At 35.1% G+C, this 19879-nt stretch overlaps 1 protein-coding gene across 3 annotated transcripts in view; it reads left to right on the top strand.

Moving 5' to 3' along the window:
• Positions 1-19879, top strand: part of LOC106076218 (leucine-rich repeat-containing protein 74B-like) — a 75820-nt gene that overhangs the window by 12398 nt on the left and 43543 nt on the right. The gene's annotated exons all lie outside the window — the stretch shown is intronic.

Here is a 19879-nt window from a genome sequence, read left to right as displayed (position 1 = left end):
TGTAACTTGTACATAAGCTGTACTTACGTTTTATATTTAAATAAAGTTCCAGAGTTGTGTTTTAACAAAGAATCTTTTATTGTGAATCCTAGATCGTCATTTATTCAACTATTTTAATTCAAGTGAAATCCCCGGCACCACAACCCACGTTGTGACACTTAGGATTAAAAAGTATTATAAAATATTTTTATTATGTCGGGGAGTGTTGGTGATAAATATAATCGCAATCGCCCTCTGTTTGTGGAAAAGGGAGGGGTCGTACTCTTAAAATGGGATGGGCTGCGCGGGGGGGGGGGGCGCACACACTCTCACTTAATGAGAGGATTTCTCGCAGGTAGATGTAAACTTAGTCGTAAAAGTTACGTAGTGAATCTGAAGGCTACACACTGGACTAAAGGGTATGGAAACACAAAGGTGTTCAAATGGAAGTCTGGGGATTATATTTTAGAGGCCTTCCAAAAACTTTGGTAGACACATTTCTGTTAAAACCATCATAATAATAAGAACAGTAATAAAAATAATAATATATATAAGGGAAATGAAGATAGTTATATTTCATTGGCAGTTTTGAAAGTTAGGGAAACGAGTGTTGTTGTTTTTTTGTTTTTTTTTATATGTGTGTGTGTGTTTAATAATGAGTGTATGAAACCTTTTTTGTCGTGGTTTATTTTTTTCATTCTGAAGAAAAAAATAATTGTATAAGGTAGGCCTACTGAACACAAAAGGATTGGAGGAATCATACCTTCTCGAAAATTGTAGTAAATATATTTGGTTTATGATAGAGAAGCGGGGTTAAATTGGAACATCAACAATCTTCTATAAGCAGAATAAGTATTAATAAGAGACCAATATTCCAAAAAAAATGATATTTAAATTTTTAACTCATCTGTCTTTTCCATAAACTTTTTTTAAATTTTCAAAACATTATATTTTATCGTAATTTCTAGCCGTTTTGCGATTTCCATTGCTTTTTATATAAATATTATATTACGTAAATTTACATATATATTCAATAAAAGTTAATTACCACATTTGAAGGACGTAACACACCTATACACTCCCACAATAGATCTTCCTAAAGGGGGGTTACCCATTAACAATATAAAAGAAGGAGTGTTGATAATAGATATTAATGGTATTATAAAATATGTATACTACTTTAGTTTATCAACATATTTAATTGCTATAAGTAACGCGCGCAAATCCACCCTGCTCATTTCCATTCCCACTATAAGAAAACAATTTTCTCCAGACTTCCATTTTAGCAGTTATGTTCAATGCTGTACCCTGCCCTGAATCCTGTGAGGTCTATATTTTATAATGACTTTTAATCCGGAGTCATTTTTTCCACACATTCTCACGATTGTCATTTTTTTCCTCGTTTTGTCAGTTTTTTTTTATATCATGAAAATTCAGTAAGAATCGTTCTAGTTGCTATTTTTTTGATAACGTCACCAATAGCCCATAGCCTAAGGATAACATATACGTTAACATTTTAAAACTACTTTCAAAATTAAGGTCGCTAATTAAAGAGTGCCTAATTATCCGGTGCCTAATTTTCCGCCTTGTCAAAAAGTGCCTAATTATCCGGTGCCTAAATTTCCGGGTGCCTAATTATCCAGGTGCCTAAATTTCCGGGTGCCTAAATATCCGGGTGCCTAAATATCCGGTGCCTAAATTTCCAGATACCATAGAAATACCTAAAACTCAGTGGGGAAGTCATCTTTACACATTGTTACAGGGAAAGGCACCGCAAGCTTGTATCAACTTTTCTAAGAAAGATCTAGAAGAATATGACAAGGTGAAAGAAGTATTAATGAAAAGATACAACTTGACAGATGATGGGTATAGAGAGAAGTTCCATAAAGCTAAACCGGAGAGAAACCAGCCATTCCATGAATTTGTGGAGGACATTACAAGATACTTAATGCGTTGGGTAGAATTGTCAAATACTGAAAAAGACATTCGAAGGTCTCATTGATCTGTTCATCAGAGACAAGATCCTCACATCTTGCAATCCTCAGTTAGTGGCTTTTCTACATGAAAGGAAACCGAAAGATGTGCCAACAGCAGTCAAGTTGTATCAGCAATATATTACTACACATCCAGAGCAGACAATTCAGAGAGAGGAAGACTTGATAACTAGCAAGTTTGCCTTTGCTGTAAAGACTAATGATAACAGCAGTCGCTTTAAACAAGAATGGAAACAGGACCGTCTGCAGGAAAGAAGTGTTGGTGAAAAAAGAAAATGTTTTAAGTGTTTCAAAACGGGACATTTATAGCAGCCCAATGTAGAAACAAAAGCCCATTAAGACGAAATGAGACTATGGGTTCAAGCAGAAGTCAGGAGTTTAATAACCAGCAACAGGGGAAGACCGACTGGACATCCATACAATGCGTCAGTTTGCATAGACTATCAACATGGTGAACAACTCCCTCATGAATCTGATCAGATCCAGATGGCTGGAGCTGTAACTTGTGATGCTGGGAAATTAAAAATGTATCCTGGATTCTTTGGAAAGAAATCTATTTGGGTCTTGAGAGACACAGGAGCGACCACAATCGGAGTGAAGAGACTACATGTGCACCCTCACCAGTTGATGGATAAGAAAGTCCAATGTATGACATTTGGAGGAACAATTGAAGAATATCCCACAGCTGTCATTGACATTGATACGCCATTTTTATCTGGGAAAGTTGAAGCATGTGTGTTGGAGAGGCCTGCTGCTGACTTGATTCTAGGAAACGTGACTGGCATAACTGAGCCTACCATCACAGATATCTACAAGTGGCAAAGGTCAGCAATGTCAGTAGTTACAAATGCGGTAACTAGATCTCAATCTGGTGTAATGGAAAACATGGGACAACTGATCCTACATAGTCAGATTGAACAGCCAAAATCAGAATTAACATCCAGTTATGCATTGAAACAAAAGGAGGACCAAACATTGGTTAAACTTTTTGAATTGGCTGAGCGTCCCACCAGTAGATTTAAAGTGAAAAATGGACTTCTGATGAGACAAGATAACAAAGCTAAACTACAGCTAGTCGTTCCTGCCGCAGACAGAAACAGAATTTTGGAGTTAGGTCATGACTCACCTTTTGCGGGTCATATGGGGACAGCACGAACAACGATGCAGCACCGTAGAAAGAGAGTGCTTGGCAGTTGTTTGGGCAGTAACCAAGTTGGCCAGATACCTGTTGGGCAGAACATTCGTACTCCGCACAGATCACGCACCCTTACGCTGTTTAAACACACGTAAGTCGGTGAATTCCAGGGTAACTCGCTGGGCCCTGATGCTTCCGGACTTTCAGTTCGAAGTGCAGCATATTCCAGGTAAAGGAAACGTCGTAGCGGACATTCTGTCACGCTTATCATAGATATAAGCCTACGTGGCTTCTCACAAGCATGTGTTGCTTCATCAAAGACTTTGTGTCTTCAACAGTTTAGACTTTGTTGCTTGATGGTAGACTTTCTGTCTACAACTAAGACTTTGTATCTTCATCTTTTAAGACTGTGTGTCTTCATCTTTTAAGACTGTGTGTTCTTCATCTTTTAAGTCTGTGTGTCTTCATCTTCTAAGACAGTGTGTCTTAACTATAGACTGTGTGCCTATTACATTAAAGTCTGTGTGACTACATTAAAGTCTGTGTGCAAGTTTGTTTGGATACATAAACGCCTGTGTGGCATATTCAGAGCCTTTGTGGCCTATCGAATTAACATTTTTGTTATATTGTGTTTTAATGTTTTATGCTTGTTTTATAATAGTGTTTTATGTATCTTTGTAAAAATTGATTATAATTTTAGGAGGGGCGAGATGTCACGGATGAATGTGTGTATGTATGTATAATATATTTTTATATTCTGCGCTAATGACCGGAAGTGTGTTTTGTTGTCAGAGACCAACGTGTGTGATATGCAGTAAAGATGATTAAAGTTTATGTGTTCGGTCAAGTGGTTTCATTGTTTTATTTCGTTAACAAGAACTGAACCAGGGACACCTAGACGAATCGAGACCTAAGGTAGATTCTATCGAGTTATTATTATAAATATAATAGGAAAGCTGTGACAGACAGTATCTCGTGCACACTTGGTCATACGCAGATCAATATAAAATTAATATATGAAATTAATGTTGTTTATAGGCCTATCACAAGAAATGGTAATACAAACCAGATATTAAATAATTGCAAATCAAAACAGAGAATAGGCTCCTAATAAACCATATCTCTACATATCTTATATAGCACAACACGCTAATTACAGTAGTAGGGGCTAATAGTGGGCCATAAGATGGGATCTAATGAAGAATTTTTTTAATTTTTAGCGGCCCCCGTAAGGGGAAAAAGCCGCTATTAGGTTTGTGCAAAATGTCCGTCTGTCACACTCAGATCTCGAAAACTAGAAGAGATATGAAAAATATTATTTCATCATTAAATCCGGCTTGAAAAGTTTAGGTGCAACGGCTACTTTTGGTTTTCTAAAAGCAAACCGTTTAATTTATAAAATTAATTATGCAAGCGATTTTTTCATAAAAATACACCAATTCTAAAACAATTACGTAAATGTAAGGGAGGCAATGTTACAATATGCTAACAAAGATGGACAATTTTTGTGTATTTTCAGTATCACTAAGTCAAATATATTTTTAAAATGTATAGGAAATGTTTACAACAAATACAAATAATAGTTAAAGACGTTTTTTCTGGTCAACTAGCTGCTAAAATTAAAAGAAAACATTTCTGTTTGTTTATAAAGGCTAATAATGCACTTTGTATGTAAATATCACGCACATTTTTTTAAATGGACTTTTTATGCAGCGATTTTCGTGCAGTAGCGTAACGTCGCAACATGATCAGGTGCTAAACCAATTCCTTAAACTTTTTTTAAAAATCAGATTTTATTTATTTTTTGTTTAGTGCCCCCATCCGAATAAAAGAAGCTTATTTTTGTGCGTTTTGTCTGTTGGTCGGTCTGTCCGTCACGATTAGATTTAAAAAACTAGAACTCTAAAAGCTATTGAAAATCTGATTTACCCTTTAATGTTCCTCCCATAACATCTCAATAGTTTTAAGTATCTAAAATTGATTGTTCCGGATTTTTTTGTGCAAAACTAATCAACGCCAACAAATGTTTGTTTGCTCTTCTAACTTATATTACATTCAATTTCCATGCTTAAACGTTGCAAAAACACATTATCAATAATATGTTGTTCCGTTTTTTATGTAAATAGCATATTAATGCTAAATCATAATCTCTATACTGACTTATATTTCATTAAGTGTAAAAATGTTCCGGATATTGTTTTATAAAACATGAATTATGCCTAATGATTGTTTAAAATCGCATAAGGCTTTTAAAAAAAGTAATTTACTAGAATTGATTACGGAAAATTACTTTTTAGACATTTAATTTTCTTGTAAAACATAACATAGAAGTTTTGTAATCGATAAAGAAAGTTCCGGATTTTGTTTCTTACAAATCGTCGCCAGAAATTTCCGAATTTATTTAAAAATCTACTAACGCCAAATAATTGTTTGAACTCCCTCTTCTAATTAATAAACAAATAATCTTCTCATTTACGAAATAATGTTTTTACGGATTTTTATGAAAAATATTTTAACTCACTACTCTCTTACAGTACATTTAACTTTCTACCTAAAACATTAAAAAATCTAATTATCGTTAATATTATGTTCCGATTTTTAAGGAAAACAGAATCCAAACACCAAAGTAAGGTATGAAAATCTCTCCACGTGGCTGTAGTACATCTAATTTTTATACGAGACCATCCAAAAAATTTAATTAACGGTATTACATTTATCTGAAATTCTCTTTTTCTTTTACTATTTATACAAACATCCGGAACAATCTATTATATAAACTTTTCAATTGTGTTCATACCTAAAAATTATTGCGATGTTTTGAAACGTAAAATAAAGGTTAATCAATTTTTAATAACTTTTAGTTGTTTTTTTTATATCAAGATAACGGACAGACCGACTGACAGACAAAACGCAAAAACAATGTGGCTTTGATCCTTTTTAAATAATATCTATTAGAACTCAGTGCATCAATGTCTATGAACTCTCGTTAAATATCTCGTGTAAATAAAGACATTTTTTTTTTATGGTACCGGTACTAGCCTATTGTGAGGTAATGGAATTTTTTTTCTTTGACGTCATATGAATGGACTCTTTAAATGTAATGTTAAAAGAACGCACTCGGTGCGCCAATGTCTATTAACCCTCGAAAAAATTGCTTGTATTAATGAAAACATATTTTAGTCTAACTAAGCCGTGTGACGTAGTGTTTTTTTTTTCCTTTGACGTCACATGGAATGAATTCTTTAAATGAAATGCTAAAAGAACGCACTCGGTGCACCAATGTCTATGAACACTCGATAAAAGGCTCGTGTTGATAAAGGTGATTTTTAGTCTAGCTAGGCCGTGTGACGTAGTGTTTTTTTTTCCTTTGACGTCATATGGAATGAATTCTTTAAATGAAATGCTTAAAGAACGCACTCGGTGCACCAAAGTCTATGAACACTCGATAAATGGCTCTTATAGATGAAGGCGATTTTTAGTCTAGCTAGGCCGTGTGACGTAGTGTTTTTTTTCCCTCTGACGTTATATGGAATTAATTCTTCAAATGAAATGAAAAAAGAACTCGGTATAGTAATGTTTATTAAGCCTCGTTATGTGTCTCGCGTTTAAAAAAGGAATGATATCTTGATTTAGATCTAATCTAGATTTTTTAAACTAGATCTAGATTTTTATTACAGTATATCTAGATCTGGATTTATATTCTAATTAAAATTATTTTAGAGTCTAGAATTTCTAGATCTAGTTTAGACTAAAATAGACTAGATTAAAATGTAGAATTTCAATTTCTAAACTTAAAGTGTAAAAAAAAAGTGTAGATTTTCATTTCCAAACGTTTTGATCAATATTGTAATGTTTTAATATACTAAAACTAATCTACTATTTTTTTATTAAATTTAAATTTACGGCAAATGAATCTTTGAAACATTATTACTTTTGACCATCGGATGGCTGCCTGGTCGTGCGGTTTGCGCGCTGGACTGTCGTTCAGATTTATGGATGGCCCAGGGTTCAAACCCTGCCCGCTCCCATCCCCCGTCGTCCTGCGGGAGGTGTGGACTAGGAAGTAATTATCTTCAACTCTGAAGGAACATCCGAAACGTGTAAAACATTTTACATCAAAATTAAATCACCTCTTGAATATTATTTGCGAATATGCAGATCCGACAGGGATCCGACTTCGACGGGGGCCGCCTCTGAGTTTGTGTAACACAAACTCTCTTTGTAATCTTGTTTTTTTTTGTATAAAGGACAATTAATAGAATTTGGATCTTAAGTTATCGTCTAATTTAAAGGAACAACCAAAACGTGTAAAACAAGCAAAAAAAAAAAAAAAACAACAACACATTAGTACTCTGTACGTTATTCATAACAGATAGAGCTAGTGGTAATGTCCCTTTGTTGACGCATCTGTATTCGCACTAGTTTCGTAAACACGTTTAGAGCTCTGCACAACGACATATCTATTACGCACGCAGCTCGTAAACAAGAAGACACTTCTGCGTTTCAAAAAATTGCACCTCACAATAGAATATAGCTGTTTAAAACCTTGGTTAGGCCAATATTAGAATATGCGTCCTTTTTTTAAGAGCCCTCAAGAAATTATAAAGAAACTATAACAGGTGCAAAGTAGAGCCATGCGATTTATCATTTATAACAAATGAATATTTTGATTATAGCAATACCCAGTGGCGTCACTAGGGTCAATGTCACCCGTACGGTTAACTCAGGGTGTCACCCCTCCCCACCCCCTTTAAAACAATTCCTATCTCTTGTTTGTTCGTTTTTACATTCATAGATTGATACATAACTGTATAATGAGTGTTGATACAATTAATTGAATAAGAGGGGTCGATACCGAAGTGTGAGAGACAGTACAGCATGTAGCCTACGTTTGTAATGGGCTTGATCGTTCTGAGTTCAGTCTCGTTTTAAGCAAAACATCTTATAGGGCAAAGCTTCTCAAACTGTAGAATGCATACCACTTCTGGTACTTGAAGCTATGCCAAGTGGTACTACTATGGTTTTCCACGCATTAATTTCTCGATCTTTCCGTTTTCCCCTTTTACACTTTTATAGCATGATTACACTTTTTGAACTACAACCCCTGAGTGATTTCGAGTTTGGCTTGTCACAATGGCTTTTCATTAGTAATCAATTTATTTTTTTTAAATAATAGCTACAAAGTTTTAATGTAAACAAATTAAACACGCGACGCATAGGCCGCTTTTTTGCTGGGCCAGCTTTAGGCCACTGCAACCTATGCGACCGCAGTGGGCCCCGCACTTTCATAAGACCCGCGCTAATTCTAGGTGTATAAATTATTAAATTAAACCATTTTATAACTTATAACAGATTTCCCGCGGCCTACTGATTTACCAGGAGCTTCTGGAAATCCCCTGAAATTGCAAAATATACGAAAAGTCCTGGAAATCTCCAGAAATTATTAAAATCTTTTGAAAACTCATACGAATCTCCTGAAATATATAGACGAAAATTGTCACTTTGGGATGTCATTCAATATGGAAAACGCCAATCCTAAGCGCGATAAAACAAAAGGCATTATGCAATACCCGTAATTGTGGAATCTAGTGAAAGAAGCTTCTCGTGCCTCCAACTAATGAAGAATTACATGAAGTCAACAATTATCGTAGATAGATTGAAACATTTGGTAATTCTTGCTACTGAGCATAGGGCCTCACAATGGTTAATTCTGGCCCTGCTATTTAGTGACGGGTGAATACGGAGTAGTTTATTTGTTCTCTTTCCATGACTTCTTGGTCACAATGATTAAGTCAGGCCCTGCTATTTAGTGACGGGTGAATACTACTTGTTCTCCCCCTCCCCTCTTTTTTTTTGCCTCTAAAATATCGTGGGGTAGGCCTTACTCTAGCCCGACTTGGAGAAATAAAAGAAGGATCTTTCCTTTACTCTTGGTGCCATGAAGAGAATTATATATATAGTATAGAAGATATAGATAGATAGTCGACCCACGGCGTAGCATACGCCGCTATTTTGCAGGGCCGGCCTAAGGTCACTGCAACCTATGCGACCGCAGTGGGCCCACCACTTTCATAGGACCTGCGCTAATTCTAGGTGTAAATTATTAAATTAAACTATTTTATAACCTATAACAGATTTCCCGCGGCCGCCTGATTTACCAGGAGCTCCTGGAAATCTCCTCAATAGTAAAATCCGGGAAATCTCGGAAATTATTAATTATTAAAATCTTTTGAAAACTCAGACAAATCTCCTGAAATACGGTATATAGACAAACATTGTCATTTTGGTGTGTCCTTCATTATGGAATCATACGCGCGAAAAAAGAACGGCATTATGCAATACCCGTAATTGTGGAATCTGGTGAAAGAAGTTTCTCGCTCCTCAAACTAATAAAGAATTACTTATAGTCAACGATTCTCGTAGATAGATTGAAACATTTGATAATTCTTGCTACTGAGCATGATCTATGAAGGAAATAGAATTTTTAAGATATAATGTATGACTTCGCTACACACAAGGCTCGTAAAGTAATTCTGTACGTAGTAAAAAAAAATGAATAAAATGCAAAGACGAGAAGGGGGAGAATCGTTGACTATAAGTAATTTTCACTAAATTTTCACTTATTATCCGTATCCCTACCCAAACTTGGCCCCGCGAAATCCGTTTCGCATAGGGCCCCACATTGGTTAAGTCCGGCCCTGCTATTTAGTGACCGGTGAATACAGAGTAGATTACTTGTCCGCCCCCTCTTTTTTTTTTCGCCGATAAAACTACGTGGGGTAGAAAAAAAAGTGATTTTTCCATGACTTCTTGGTCACAACGGTTAAGTCCGGCCCTGCTATTTTGTGAAGGGTGAATACTAAATGTTCTCCCCCTCCCCTGTTTTTTTTCGTTGGGTAACTCTAGTCCGACTTGCAGAAATAAAAGAGTGATCTTTCCTTTACTTCTTGTCATAATTCTTGAGCCATGAAGAGAATTATATGTAGTGGAGTGGATACCTTTTCAGAAAACACCGGCCACCCCGATATCCACGTGACCCTTCCCCCTAGATGGCACCTTGTGTCCGCGCATAACAAGGCAGACCAACGTGGGCACTGTCCATTCGACCGGCATCTCTTGTCGCTGTAGTGTCCGTACGTTACTGGACTTACGTCGTCTCCAGTCCCTGTTTGTGCCTGGTTCTACACCATGTGTTTATGGATGGCTGCAGGTCTTTAGTATATAATAAACAGTTTGGAACCGTCATATGAGTTACCTTCGTCATGTCATTTAGTGTGTTCTGTGACAAACCCACCACATATATAGCATTAACAATATGTTACTATCCAGTGAACGAATTGTCTGTGATAAAGTCAGTTTATTCAATCTTTAGCCACAGCAACAAAACAGCAAAAAGAAACTACATCCTAAAAATAGACTCTCAGCCAATAAATAAAGAAGAAAATCCAACATATCTTGGTGTAAAACTAGACCAAAGACTGTCTCTAAAACACTTTATGGCAGATTTAAAAGAAAAGGCATCACAAAGATTAAACATAATAAAACACCTAGCAGGAACATCCCGGGGAGCTGAAAAGAAAACCTTAAGACAGTTATACACTGGATATGTCAGATCTGTAATGGATAACTGTCTCTCCATACAAGTAGCTGCCAACAAAACCTATCAATCATCATTAGATACAATCCAAAACCAAGCCATGCGGCTAATTAGTGGAGGTATGAGAACTACTCCCACAGCAGCCTGTGAAATAGACTCCAATATCGAACCTCTTAAGTTAAGGCGCAACAGAGCAGCATTAGAAGCTATTGAGAGATACAGAAGGTTGGAGGACGATCATCCAAATAAATTACTAACACAGAGAAATAGGAAAAACAACCAAAAAAAGCAAAGGACTCTGATCCAACTTACTGACGAACTAGCCCTAAAGCACTACCTACCCAATAACAGAGAAAAAATTACCAGGTTTTCAAACATTACACTCGGACATCAAAACACATTTACTAAATAACACCTTAAAAGAATCAAATCCACTGGAGCTCAAAGTAGGCACGCTTGAAACAATTGAAAGCTATCAAAAAACAGCTATCCATATTTATACAGACGGATCGGCTTTCAAAGCTACCATCAATGCTGGTCTTGGTGCCTTCCTGATCTTCCCTAAAAATAAACACTTTGAGATAAGCGCACCCTGTGGCGATTACTGCTCAAACTTCCAAGCCGAAATTGAGGCAATTACCATAGCACTACAGACAGTGGAAAACAAATTATATGAAGGAGTGCAACCACCATCAGATATTGTTGTCTTTACAGACTCCCAATCTACTCTGCAAGCACTTAACAGCTGCACCTCAAATTGCCCAAGAGAGTTGACAACACTCATTGTGATAATCCATCAGATGATATCAAAATTAAATATCAATATCACACTACAGTGGATCCCTGGACACATTGGCATCATGGGAAATAAAAAGGCAGATAAGCTATCAAAGGCAGGTTCATCTATGGAACAACCAGATAGACCTGTTAACTACCTCACCCTAAGGTCAATGTTAGTCAACAATCACAAAGAGGAGTGGCTCAACCAATGGGCATCAGGAAACACAGGCAGAGCCATGTACAAAGAAATGACTACGCCTAACAAACTGGACAGTATTAACTTCCTCCCCCGCAAAGAACAATCTACAATCTTCCAATTAAGAACAGGACACACACCACTATTAAATTACCACCTGAACAAAATAAACTCCACACAACTACCCCTATGCGGACATTGCGCCCACCCCTTTGAAACCGTAAACCATATCCTCTTTGAATGCCCCTCCCTAATCCACATTAGGCAGACCCTACTTCCACCACAGCCCAACATAACCAACACCCTGTACGGCAGTGCTGAACAACTGAAGAAAACAGCACACTTTTTTTCCTTGGCACAGTCTGCAAAAGAGCTCACAGCTCAGCAGCAATAAAGCTGGCTAGAAGAAGAAGAAGAAGAAGTGAACAATTTGTAGGTGAACGAATTTTCAGTAAACGATTTGTCGTGTGAACGATTTGTCGTGAACCAACTGTCGGTGAACAAGTTGTCTGTGAGCAAGTTGTCTGTGAACGATATGTCGGGTGAACGAATAGTCGTGTGAACAAATTGTCGGGTGATCGAAATGTCGGATAAACAAATAGTCGGGTCAATTGTAATTATCAATCCATTTTAAATATTCATCCATTCCAGTGGCACTACAGCCCATGGAGGGTCCTGGCCTGCTTTAGCACATCTCTCGTTCTGATCTATAGGCTTCTGTGCTTTACGTCTCCAAGCCTGGACTTTTAGCTGTTGTAGATCTGCCTCAATGTCATCAATCCATCGTTCTTGTGGTCTGCCTTAGGGGCGCCTGCCTTTTTTTTCCGGTGAACATTATAAAGCCATTATAATGACATTAAAATAAAGCTTTATTAGAATATTTTAAGTTGTTTCATTTTCTAACAAGAGCCTTTTAAAATATAGACCTATACCGGTACCGTTGTTGCGAATGATGTCTGCAATAACATCGACTCTTTGAGAATGACATTTCAAAACTTCTCCCCTAACGGGATTCTTTGCCAATTTCTTGCAAAAATAATGGTGGAAATTATTCTGACTGTTGTATATCTTTATGGTGACGACTTTTATGCAACAACAAAACAAAAATGTCCTCGACAAGATGTCTTACTAACACAAAGATGAACTTAGACGATCACGCCTATTATAGACGTGCATGCGTTAAAGCAGTGATTCCCAAAGTGGTCTATATAGACCCCCAGGGGTCTACGAAGACTTCCAAGGGGTCTACGAAAGTGAAAAAATAAATTGGGGGTCTATGAGGTGTCCACTGGAGTCTACGATAACAGATTTCATTTAAACAGGTCGTGGCTTAAAATAATTTTTACAACCCATTAATGTAATTCTTTCATACACAAACATATGATTTGCACCTTAGTTAATCTTTTAAATATGTATCCTGCTATTCAAATAAAAAATTGTTATATTAAATGCCAATGCTTATTTAAAAAGCTTCATTTTGTCTACATGTAACTATATTTAACAAAAAGAATTTAGACTGTACAGTGTTGATTATTTAAAATTGGGATTCATTCCTTCCTTGTCAAACAAGCGGTTGCCTAAGTGCCTTTTTAAGATGATATGAAATATGAAACCAATTACACTGGAGGATCATCTGAGACAATGCCACACTGACAAAATAGATAAAGATTTGAAAACTTTCGAACACTAAAAGATAAAGTTTAGAATAGACCCACAAAATCTATCTTCCACATCCTATAGAGAAGTTGATGGTGTGTGAGCGCCTAACAGTATCTCTTTCATCATCATCTCTTTACTCATAGGAAAACACTAGAGATAAAACATTGATTTTACCAGCCGTTGTAGTTTTAAACACTCTTTTACACAAACCTACGTCTGAGATTAATAAAAGAATTTCTTTTAGCAACTCAACAATTCAAGGGCACATCGGTTGCATGAGTTATAAAATTAAAGTTTCTTATGTAATTCTTATACAGTTTGGGATCTGGTTCTGACAGGGTATAGTGCTGTGAGCTGCAAACTGCATAAGGGTCGTCGGATCCATATTTTTCCTCAAGTTTGACCCACAATACCTTTCTCATGTTTGGGTATAGTTGCAAGGCAGCAGAGAGTTTAATTAAGTTTTCCTTCTGCTAGGTGGGTAGCAAGCCAAGGCTGCTCGAAGCTTACTGGTTTAGGCGACAGTTACTTGCCTTCGCCCCTTCTCCTCTTAGTGGAAACTGTTCAGCGCATGCTCCTCGCATAATAAATTGGCCAGTGCTGTCTCCTTACTTCAATAGACTTCATTAGACCTTACTAGACTATTTTTTTACCAAGAGGAATAGTGCGCTCTGATTTCAAGAAAGCACTTCAATGTCGACCCGCCCCACCGCTTTTTTTTTTTACATTTATTATTCTGAGAAAATGACATTGCAGACACCAGGAGAAAGAATTTCTGAAGCTCAGAATATTTGTTAACACTATGTAAATTATTTATTTAATGTGTTTATTTTTTATGAAAGTGAACACAATATCAGAATCAAAATTAAACAACACTGAAACTTCATAGGTCTACAAATCGATCCGTAGATAGGCCTATATCATGGCTATATGGTTAACTCATACTGTGTAAATCCGCTACACCGTAGGCCTACTACTAAAATTAATCATCTGATTGGAATAATAGGTATAATATATATAATTATTTATAGATTTTTTATATATTTTTTTTTAACGAATAACGGTAAATAGGAACTAGATCTCTTTCTGTGTGGTGCCCCATCGGTCTAATAGACCAAGGGATTTGTGAAGGCGAAGATCATAGTAAAAAATGGCTTTATTTTAGATTTAATGGCAATGTCTTCGATTCCGAAGATTAAAGATGAGTGCTGTCACTGTAGTATTTCACATGACTACGTCATTTGCATCCTGCATATTTTCCCGCACCTCGTGCTGTCTTTTGCGCCTGTCTTCAAGTTTTGGGTTTTTCTTTGGATCTCAAATGTGGGTCCCTAGGCTTTTGTGAGAGCTCCCCACCAGTCCTCTTTCAGGGGTCATCTACTTCCAGCTACTTTCCTCTATGCTAACGCAATCGTCCATAATTATTCATATAACAGGAGACGCCTATAGGTCATTGCTTCAGCTATTTTTAATGACCCATCACCTGTGTGAGACACTATTATCTGGGTTAGAAGTAGGTAAGGTAAGCCACTATTTCATATTCATCTACAAGGCATTGAAAAAAAAAAAGAAGGTAGGTGCTCACTAATTTTTTATCTTTTAAAAGAAAGTTATTATTTTTGATTGTCGAATACCAGAAATTTAAGCATTAGAATTCATATATGGATAGTAATTTTGTTTATCTATATTTAAATAGAGAGTTTAGAAATAAATCTAAAAAATAAACATTACATGGATTAGGGTTACTCTTGGGTATCAAAATCGGCCCTAACATTACCATACTATACACAAAGCCCACAAATTGCTTACCGTAATATGATAATGATATAATAGGTATTCCTTCGTACGTTTTGAGTTGAGGTGTTCCCAAACAGAAGACGCACATATAGATAGATAGATATGGGCAATGTAGGCCTATACTTTACTAACTTATGTAATATCAGACATTTTTTGGCTAAATTAGATGGGCATACAACAGCCAACAGATCATGTGTGGTGCCCCAACGGTCCATCAGACTAAGGGATAGATGAGGGTTGCAAAGGGAGAAATGCATAAGTGAATGTCATGTTTTTACACCCGTTTGGTTGGGATTTGAGGTTTCGTCTTGCTCCTCAACACAAAGACAGAAATGGACAATTTTTACTAAGCTTCTATCAACTCACTCTGTCTGCCGGTATGGTAACAAGTTTGAGCATGTTTTTTTCTCCCATTTTCCATTGTCAGATCAAGTTAAAACTTTGCACAATTATTCATTGAACCTGACAAGACATGAATCAATCAAAACAATTTAACAACCAGTCAATTATTTGTTGGTGATTAATTATTTTGTTTGATTTCGCAATAAGGTGAATAAATGTTACTTAATTAGAGTTGTGGATATATATATATATATATATATATATATATATATATATATGTATATATATATATATATATATATATATATATATATATATATATTATATATATATATATATGAATTTAGCCCTCTTATTACGTTTTGACACAAGTTGAAATTTTGCATAATTATTCACGTTCGATAATCAATCCAAAAATTAACCAGTTAGTTAATCATTTAGTGCTAATTAATTAATGTTGCTTTATTATAACAGAAAGGAAGCTAAACCCTGTAATTTTCAGAAAATGGCAGTAATTAGCGGTTATTTCCCCTTAGATAAGCTTTAGTTTTTAAAAGTATTCTTTTTTTCTATTGCTTGTTAGTCTTGTTTTCTCTTCTGAAATAATATGTCATCACTCATTTTTAGCGGCCCCCGTAAAGGGAAAAAGCCGCTATTAGGTTTGTGCAAAATGTCCGTCTGTCCGTCTGTCACACTCAGATCTCGAAAACTAAAGAGATATGAAAAATATTATTTCATCATTAAATGCGGCGTGAAAAGTTTAGGTGCAACGGCTACTTTTGGTTTTCTAAAAGCAAACCGTTTAATTTATAAAATTAATTATGCAAGCGATTTTTTCATAAAAATACACCAATTCTAAAACAATTACGTAAATGTAAGGGAGGCAATGTTACAATATGCTAACAAAGATGGACAATTTATGTGTATTTTCAGTATCACTAAGTCAAATATATTTTTAAAATGTACAGGAAATGTTTACAACAAATATAAATAATGGTTAAAGATGTTTTTTCTGGTCAACTAGCTGCTAAAATTATTACTTTGTATGTAAATATCACGCACATTTTTTTTAATGGACTTTTTATGCAGCGATTTTCGTGCAGTAGCGTAACGTCGCAACATGATCAGGTGCTAAACCAATTCCCTAAACTTTTTAAAAAAATCAGATTTTATAATAATAAAAGAAGATTATTTTTGTGCGTTTTGTCTGTTGGTCGGTCTGTCCGTCACGATTAGATTAAAAAAACTAGAACTCTAAAAGCAATTGAAAATCTGATTTACCCTTTAATTTTCCTCCCGTAACATCTCAATAGTTTTAATTATCTAAAAATTGATTGTTCCGGATTTTTGTGTGCAAAACTAATTAACCCCAACAAATGTTTGTTTGCTCTTCTAATTTATATTACATTCAATTTCCATGCTTAAACGTTGCAAAAACACATTATCAATAATATATTGTTCCGTTTTTTATGTAAATAGCATATTAATGCTAAATCAAAATCTCTATACTGACTTATATTTCATTAAGTGTAAAAATGTTCCGGATATTGTTTTATAAAACATGAATTATGCCTAATGATTGTTTGAAATCGCATAATTTACTAATATTACACTTATATTATTTGACAATGCGTCACTATAATTTGGTTATCAATATCAAATTGTTCCGTATTTTCATCTTTAAACAAATTTTAAAAATATCGACAATAGGTTGTTCAGGGCTTTAAAAAAAAAGTAATTTACTAGAATTGATTACTGAACATTACTTTTTAGACATTTAATTTTCTTGCTGAAACATAACATAGAAGTTTTGTAATCGATAATGAATGTTCCGGATTTTGTTTCTTACAAATCGTCGCCAGAAAGTTCCGAATTTTTTAAAAAATCTACTAACGCCAAATAATTGTTTGAACTCCCTCTTCTAATTAATAAACAAATAATCTTCTCATTTACGAAATAATGTTTTTACGGATTTTTATAAAAAAAATATTTTAACTCACTACTCTCTTACAGTACATTTAACTTTCTACCTAAAACATTAAAAAATCTAATTATCGTTAATATTATGTTCCGATTTTTAAGGAAAACAGAATCCAAACACCAAAGTAAGGTATGAAAATCTCTCCACATGGCTGTAGTACATCTAATTTTTATACGAGACCATCCAAAAAATTTAATTAACGGTATTACATTTATCTGAAATTCTCTTTTTCTTTTACTATTTATAAAAACATCCGGAACAATCTATTATATAAACTTTTCAATTGTGTTCATACCTAAAAATTATTGCGATGTTTTGAAACGTAAAATAAAGGTTAATCAATTTTTAATAACTTTTAGTTGTTGTTTTTTTATATCAAGATGACGAACAGACCGACTGACAGACAAAACGCAAAAACAATGCGGCTTTGATCCTCTTTAAATAAATTCTATTAGAACTCAGTGCACCAATGTCTATGAACCCTCGTTAAATATCTCGTGTAAATAAAGACATTTTTTTATGGTACCGGTACTAGCCTATTGTGAGGTAATGGAATTTTTTTTCTTTGACGTCATATGAATGACTCTTTAAATGTAACGCTAAAAGAACGCACTCGGTGCACCAATGTCTATTAACCCTCGAAAATTGCTCGTATTGATGAAAACATATTTTAGTCTAACTAAGCCGTGTGACGGAGTGTGTTTTTTTTCTTTGACGTCATATGGAATGAATTCTTTAAATGAAATGCTAAAAGAACGCACTCGGTGCACCAAATTCTATGAACACTCGATAAATGGCTCTTATTGATGAAGGTGATTTTTAGTCTAGCTAGGCCGTGTGACGTAGTGTTTTTTTTTCCTTTGACGTCATATGGAATGAATTCTTTAAAAGAAATGCTAAAAGAACGCACTTGGGGCACCAATGTCTATGAACACTCGATAAATGGATCTTAATGATGAAGACGATTTTTAGTCTAGCTAGGCCGTGTGACGTAGTGTTTTTTTTTTCCTTTGACGTCATATGGAATGAATTCTTTAAATGAAATGAAAAAAGAACTCAGTATAGTAATGTTTATTAAGTATCGTTATGTGACTAGCGTTTAAAAAAAGGAATGATATCTTGATTTAGATCTAATCTAGATTTCTTAAACTAGATCTAGATTTTTATTACAGTATATCTAGATCTGGATTTATATTCTAATTAAAATTATTTTAGAGTCTTGATCTACAATTTCTAGATCTAGTTAAGACTAAAATAGACTAGATTAAGATGTAGAATTTCAATTTCTAAACTTAAAGTGTAAAAAAAAGTGTAGATTTTCATTTCCAAACTTTTTGATCAATATTGCAATGTTTTAATATACTAAAACTAATCTACTTTTTTTTATTTAATTTAAATTTAAATTTACGGCTAATGAATCTTTGAAACATTATTACTTTTGACCATCAAAATTAAATTACCTCTTGAATATTATTTGCGAATATGCAGATCCGACAGGGATCCGACTTCGACGGGGGCCGCCTCTGAGTTTGTTTGTAATCTTGTTTTTAATGCGTTAGCTTATTAGTGTCCATTGCCCGACCACTCAGTCATCACGAGTTGCATAATCTTAGAAGATTAGAAGAACAAAAAACAAAACAGTTTTCTGTAGCACACGGGGCGCGGTTAAGGGCTTGGCTTCTGAACCTGGGGTCCTGGGTTCGAATCTAGGTGAAAGACTGGGATTTTGAATTTCAGGATTTTTTAAGGGCGTCCCTGAGTCAACCCAAGTCGAATGGGTACCTGACTTTAGTTGTGGGAAAGTAAAAGCGGTTGGTCTTTTTGATATATATATATATATATATATATATATATATATATAATAATATAATATAATATATATATATATATCATGGGCGTAGCCAGGTTGTTTTTTTTTTTTTTGGGGGGGGGGTGTTGGGGGGATTGTTTTCTCCCCCTCCCTACGCTCAAAGAATTTGTTTATTTTGAAGAGGTTTTTTTTTTAGCATCAACCCCCTCTGAAGATGGGTTTAAGCGCTCATTGCATTTATTTTGAGTGCGTAAATTGCTTTTTTTTATATTGAAGAGATATTTTTTAGCTTCAAACCCCGCTGAAGGGAGGTTTAAGCTCAAAATCCATTTGGCTACGCTCATAGAATTTTGAGTGCGTAATTTGCTTTTTTGATTTTGAAGAGGGGGTTTATCGTAAATTTTGGAGGGGGTTTTAATATCAAAATCTTCCTTAGCTGTGTTCTTGGAATCTGGGGATTGTCGTTTTCGTTGTTTTTTTTTTGTATTGCTTTAAAGAACAGGGGGATTTAACTGCAAAACCCCTGGTAGGGGGTTTTAAAATCAAAACCCCCCTTGATTGTGTTGGGACAAGTGATGGTTTAGTATTACCTAAAATAAACAAAATCAA

Source organism: Biomphalaria glabrata, chromosome 3 (assembly GCF_947242115.1).
Source record: "Biomphalaria glabrata chromosome 3, xgBioGlab47.1, whole genome shotgun sequence".
NCBI classification, from domain to species: domain Eukaryota; kingdom Metazoa; phylum Mollusca; class Gastropoda; family Planorbidae; genus Biomphalaria; species Biomphalaria glabrata.
This window is presented reverse-complemented; position numbering and strand designations above follow the sequence as displayed.